Source organism: Crocodylus porosus, unplaced genomic scaffold (genome assembly GCF_001723895.1).
Source record: "Crocodylus porosus isolate Cpor-Errol unplaced genomic scaffold, CroPor_comp1, whole genome shotgun sequence".
NCBI lineage: Eukaryota > Metazoa > Chordata > Crocodylia > Crocodylidae > Crocodylus > Crocodylus porosus.
This window is the reverse complement of record NW_017728886.1, coordinates 246,637,839-246,644,789: the sequence shown is the minus strand read 5'-3', so window position 1 is coordinate 246,644,789 and position 6,951 is coordinate 246,637,839.

The following is a 6,951-nucleotide window of genomic DNA, read 5'->3' as shown; positions in this document are numbered from 1 at the left end:
GTCATTCCCAGGACCTGGGGCCTCCTCCTTCCCCATAGCCCCAGCCCATACTTCTAAGTTCATCCTGGCATGGGAGCTCAGCAGGGAGATGTTCTTCCCCTGCTAGTGGTGATGCAGTGAGTGCTGCCTGCAGCTCTGAGAGTGGGGCATTAAATGGTTTAAAAAACATTTAAAAAGAAATCAGGTGCAGATGGAGCAAGGAGGGTGGCACTCACTCCATCTTCGTGTGGAGATCAGGACAGCAGGAGGTTCACCTTGAAGAACAGTAGCTGCTCCACCAAAACCAGATACAAGGAGGTGCAATGGGGTGTCACTTCATCCCCAGCAGTTCTGAACACCCTGTCACTTGGAACACTGGTCAGTGGACAGGACAGGTGTTCCCGGGCAGCCATGGCCAGATCCTGCCACTTCTGGCTGTGTGTTGCCCAATAGGCTAAGGGGTCACAGTCCAGAGGCTCCATGTCTTTTCTGAGATAGGTAGCCAATGAGACCTCCCTGCTACCTGCTAGAGGCTGGGGTCTGGTGCCTTTGGACCCCACCATTGAAGCCATGCCCTTGGCCCACATTGGCAGTGACTGTCATAGAGGAGACTGGCTGCTGCTCATAGTGCTGGCATGGGAAAATGTATCCCCATCTTCCACATCCCCCCACCGGTGCCCTTCTGCCTCCCAGATTCCTATCCAGTGATTGAGAGTTTGGGGGCTGCAAGTACACATGGCCCCCTTCACCCTCAGGTCACACATAACCACCAGCATGTGGATTGCAATGGATCCAGCCATTTCTTGATGCCCTCCCTCAGCTACTTCACCAGTGCCTGCACCACTGGTGACAGTGGCTTGCCTCAGCCAGGAACATTGAGCCCGTGGAACTTCTGCATTTGGTTCTCGAGTTGCCTCACTATGGGGATCACCTGACTAAGAAGGGCAGCCCCAATGCTGACAGTCTCAGTGGCCTTGAGGAATGGCTTGAGGACCACCATGACCATCTCATGGATGGCCTTCTGTTGCTCCACCAGTCTCTTGAGCATCAGGTACGTGGATGCTTCACCACGTACTTCACCTCAACCTCAACCTCCTCTGAACTGTCTTCCAGAGACCTGGCTCTAGGGGAACTTGGAGTGAGTGGAGCACAAACTCAGATTCCTCCTTGGTCTCCAGAATTTCTTTTGCTAGGGCCCTCAGGTCCCCTGCTTCCAGATCCAGCTCCTCCTCTGGCACTGGAAGGCTCAGGCTGGGAACCGAAATGCAGGTGGGGGAGACTGTCATGCTGGTGATGCTTGTCATGCTGGTGTTGCTGGGGGTTATTATGATAGCTGGTGTTATTGGAGAGGGTGCAGATGCAGGCACTGATCCCACCGCCTTGCTGCCACTAGCATCAGAAGCTTCATGCCTGCTAGTGCTAGGAAAGAGGGTGCGGGGGAACTTACAGCTCTCCCTCTGTCCCCTCTGGCTTCCCTGACAGAAGACCTGGCACCTGCCTTTCCAGCACACTTCATATTTTGTGTGCTGGAAAAAAATGTGTGTCTGTCTAAGTGTGTGTATAATGTATGTCTAATGCTTTCCTGCAGTGCACAATGATAAGCCACTGCCAGGAAAACCACTCCTTTCTTTCTGTTTGGGCAGGGGGAGGAGGGAAATAAGAAGAACAAATAACAAGATTTTAGGGGAAGAAAGAGTTGCAAAGAATAACAATAGGGAGCGTAGGCAAGGGTAAATAGGAAAGGGTTGGCTACAACTTGGTGGGAAGGCACTACCAAGTCGCAAGCTTATAGATGCTGCTCTCTGCTGCTGCTCCTGTTGCTACACAGACACAGACAGCAGCTGCAAAAAGGCAGAGAGCAGTTTCACAAACAGCCTTTTGTACTGCTTCTCTGTCCCTCCCCCAGAGCGCTGGGATTGGAAGGGACCTCAGGGACAGATTGTTGTCACTGGCCAGCTATGGATGTCAACATCAGAGTCCTTCCCTCCCTTCTCCCCCTTCCTCTTCTTAGTTTCTCTTCCCTGCAAGCCCAACTCTGAAACAGTTTGAAACATCCGAAACATTTCTGAAATGTTTCCAAAACGTTTCAGATGGATCTGTTTCATTTCCTAGCTGTTTTGGAGCTTTGCATTTAATTTTGAATTTGCCGTTTCAGCTGCCGAAACATCCAAATCCAAAATGAAATGAAACGGCCACCGAAATTTCGCACAGCCCTCCTGACTAAACAAGAGAAAGCCATATTGCTTTAAGAATCATACTATCTTTAAGGCAGTCAGAGCCCAAACTAATGCTGTCCCCGTATTCTCTATAGCCGCCCACTCAGCTCTAAAGCTTGAATCATTTAAATTCATTGAGTTTCAAATTCCACAGCCCCATCCAAAAACAAATTAACTGGAGGGGGTGGCTGAAATCCCCATTACACTGTTTAATATCAGTTAGGGGGAAATACTTTTCATTGTGTTGCTTTAAATTATTTCCTATATTGATTTGCCTTTGACTTATTTAATAGTCATATCAGCTCCAGTAAATAATAATAATAATAAAAAATACCTTAAAACTCTGGTGACATTTGTAATCTTCATTAGAAAAACCCATAATGTCATTCTGATTTACTTCTTTTTTTAATAAACAATTGCCCCTGGGTGGCCCTTCCTCATCAGGTGGCCTTGAGGATGTTTTTCAAGTGAATTTTCTATGAGTTTCAGTAGCACTGACAGTAGCATCAGATCATCAGTTACCAGTTCTATGATGAAATCTTTTTCAGTTACAAAGTACTTTATAGATATTCACAAATAAACACCTGAGCACTGGAAACTGAATGGGCATAAAACAGAAACATTCTGCATAATGTGGTAGCGTTATGTTGAGGGTGCACTGAAATGCCAGGCAGAGCAGTGAATAGCTCAGCATCACAAATCCTGTGTGTGCTGCTTATACTGTGGTACTTTCGAAAGCCTGTAAATGAATTTCAACTAGAAACACAATAAAATCTGACCACACGCCGGTACATCCCCCCAGCAGAAATTTTATTTGGTTAGTGGTTTAAGCATCAGATATGAAATAGACTCCCTGGAACGTGGGTTGAATCCCAGCAGGGTTGACTCAGCCCTTGATCCTGCAATGCAGAGGAACTGAATTCTAATCATTTTACTCTATATGATAGTTTTGGGTGAAACCTTACAAATTAAGGTCCTGTTTGCTCAGGCTGGACACATTCCCCAGTGATAGGAACCATGGAGATACAGATTAAGAGCTGCATTTCTTAAAAAGCCCTTCCAATTTACATGTGTGAAAATGTAAGCTAATTGTAAGAACAGTTTTGCACATACCTGTCTCTGTTCAGGAGCAGGAAGCTGCCAACTGCTAGTCACAATTAACTTGCCCTTTTAATGTTATATATGCAAAAATGGTAGAGGTTTTACAAAGGAGCTGGGCAGACCCTAGTCTCTTTCAGTGTGGGTTGGGTACCCAGGAGACACTTGCATTTTGAAAAACCTACTTAAATGGGCAGTATTCCACTTATTATTACATCCCAGTATTGAGGCCAGTGTCTAAAAAGTCTGATATTCAAGATCTCAGGGCAAATCTTACAAATGCATGGTTTTAATAACTGCCCTGGCCTCAGATTCTCCTCTTACAAAGGGTTTAGATTATGGATTGTGTGGGATGGTTTGGGTGGAGATGGTCCTGACTTGGGTGGGGCGGCGGGATGGCATCGTCTGGATGGCCTCTGTGGGTCCCTTCCAGCCCTGCTTGTCTAGAATATATTTCTCATATTGTTACAAACTGAACTGTGCATTTGATGTTCACTTGGTCATTTTCTGCACTTCAAATATCTTATCACTCTTTGAAGCCCTAGGACATTGTATATATTTAATACATCATGGAACAATTCATACAATGTTAATAGTATTATAAAGGAGATTATGAGCTTACTTTACGCTCAAAGGCCAGTGCATAGCTGTACAGTAGCAGACCTGGAAGGGAATTGCATTTTATAAAGATACAGGTCTCTTCCTCCCTCTTTCTTGTTCAAGAGGAGGGGTAAATTGGTACTGGTGCTACAAGAGTTCAACTTCACTTCTTAACCTCCTTAACTGAGGTTTATGGCATCACTGAACATAGTTTTCTTTACCTCCACTTATCCATAATATGGGTAGCCTTTCTGCCATCTCATTTCCTACTGTACAGCTAGACAGGGCTTCAGTTTTACCCATGGTAAGATATGGATTGTGTTTTAGATGTCTGTAACTAATAGTGCAGATGTGTAGCTTTTTCAAGGCTTCTCCCTCCTTCCCCTCCCCCCGGTTTCCCTTTGGAAGTCAAAAAAAAGAAGACATTTTAGTGACTTCAGCATCCCCAATATACTTCACTGGTAAGGCCCAGATTTTTCAGTATTAAAGTGTGCATTTCACACCCACAGTTTAGTCTTTTCTTTAAAAAAATGAGTGTTCAGAATCTATTTCATCCTCTCCCCCACACACCTACTCAATGAGAAAAAAGTCCATAGTACATTCGATGATGCTTTTTAGTGAAACTGCTATAGCTTTTGTTCAAAACACCAGGAGTTTTAGTTAAGTTACACTCCTTAAGAAAGTGTCCAGTAGGTTAAGACTTTTTCTTTTTTCTCTTTTTAATATCATTTTATATTTTATTTTTTGAAAGATTTGACTGAAGCTTTCCTGTCACTTTAAGGTAATACTTTCCTGAATAAGAGATGATGGCTCAAACTGCAGTCTGATCTGCCTGTGAGATCAATAGTGAGTATGAATCTAAGGGAGTCTAACCAAGCCTAAATTACTGTTCTTATTCACTTGAACCAGAAATAAGACTCAGCATCATTTGACAATCTGAGCTTCCTAGCCCTGTCTTCAGGGATCTATCTTTGTGCAAGGAGGAGTAGACCATGCATTGAAACACAGGACTCTGCTTGGGGAACTGCGTCAACACCGATCTAGTCTAAGCTGTTTTGGAGTGACAGTAGTAAGGCCCCTGCTATTACATTGTTTTCTGATATGCAGAAGATTGCAGAATTAACTATCCATTTAAATTAATGGAGTGGTAACTGCTTCCAACAGCCTTTTTTCCTAGATTTCTACAGAATCAAGCAAGCACCATGGTATCAAGAATACATTATTTACATTTTCAAGCCTTTCTTCCACAAAAGGAAGGCTAGAAAATACATTTTGAAATTAAAACGTATTTTCTGGTGCTGTCAAGCAACCTCAGAAGCCAAGGTGCTAAGCACAAGGTTGTGTTTCATCAGACCTGAATTGGCTCACAAAATTCATTTTTTACGGGACATCAGTTAACAATTTAGGCCACCACTAATTAAGACTCTAGATAAGCTGATCAAGTAGAAGGCAAAGAACCTAAATCCACCTCAATTTTGACAGCAAATGTGCTTTAGCAATTATATTGGCAGATGTACTTAAATATATTAATAACTAAATAAATAAAATGGCAGCTTTGATGCTCACAGGCAGGAGGCATGGCTGGGCAGAAAAGCTGTACTGACTTGGCCTCGTGAGGGCCTGGGGGCAGGACTTGCTAGGTGCTTGGCCAGAGCAGCCAAACATGGGCCAGCTGCTAGTGCATCTTCCTGCAAGGGGAGGGCATTAGTGAGAGGCTGCAAAGCGGCTTGAGATGCCAACAGACAGCAACCTAACTTGAGTTGGTAGGGGATCTGGCACAGAAGTTTGATATATGAATCTAACCTAAATTGATTAAGTCTGAAAACATATCAATCCAGGTCTATCTTAGATTGGGTTCTGCCATTTTTAAGCCAGTCTATATGCACTGAACTTCTGCTTGGTTATAGGTGTAAACCAGTTTCTGATCATTTATATCAATTTATGTGTAATGTCTGTACCTGGTCTGTGAGTTGTTTGTGGAAGAGACTGCTTACTACTTCAGATCTGATCCTTGAATGAGCTTCTTAGGCACTACTGCACTAAAAAAATAATTAAAAATATCTTTTCATGAGATTTTGGCTTCCTTTGCAATTGGTTCTCAGCCTGAGTCCCTGAGAACATGTCTATACTTGAGCTTTGCAAGTGGAAACACATGTACATGTGGCCTAAAAATGCCAGTACTTGCATAAAATATTAGATATATATCACAAGTGTATTTTCATGAGTTTCTTGACTCATGGTGGGTATTGACATTGCAGGACTCCGCGTTTTTAAAGCTACATGCTTTCTTTTAAATTAAATGTATTATTTGCAAAGGTGCAACATCTGCAAGTAGCATTCTCCCATGCATACCCAGGTTGGCTTCCTAATACTTTCAGCGTGTATTCTCTTCTTAAAACCTGCTTTTCTCCTCGAATTTTCATGCAGCATGTCAAAACGTAGTTATTGATAGAGGATCAGTTATCACACAGACTTAGTTTCTTGTAGACCTGTGTGAGTAGGCAGGTATCCAATCCAGCTTTAGATCTGGCTGCTTCAGATGTCAGCAATCCAGTCTGGAGCTCCAGATCAGTTTGCCGCTTTGATCTGGCCAAAGTGTTTCTAAAGCTTCAGATCCGCCTTGGAGATCTGGCCATAAGCTATAATGGGGGTTCAATGAAATAGCTATAACTTCAATTTTATGTCTCTTATTTGGGTGAAACTTGCAGGGGTGGTAGCCTCTTCTGGGAGCATGTTGACTGCCAAGTTTCAAGAAGATAGGTATAGGGGTTTGGGGGAAATTTCATCCCAAATTCTTGAAAGTAAAACTCACGTCATGTCTATGTTTTACACCACAGGGGAGTGAAAACTGCAGGGATGGTAGCCCTTAGCAAGGCCACAAAGCGTGCCAAGTTTCAAGAAGATGAGTGAAGGGGTTTGGAGAGAACTGCACCTCAAGCTGTTGACAGGTAAAACTCATGATGTAGGTGGGTGCTTGGGCAATTGCGTCTGTCTTGGGGCACACAGAGGTGCAATCTAATGCAGGCCCGGGTGCTGGGCCCTGGCAGACTATGAAGCC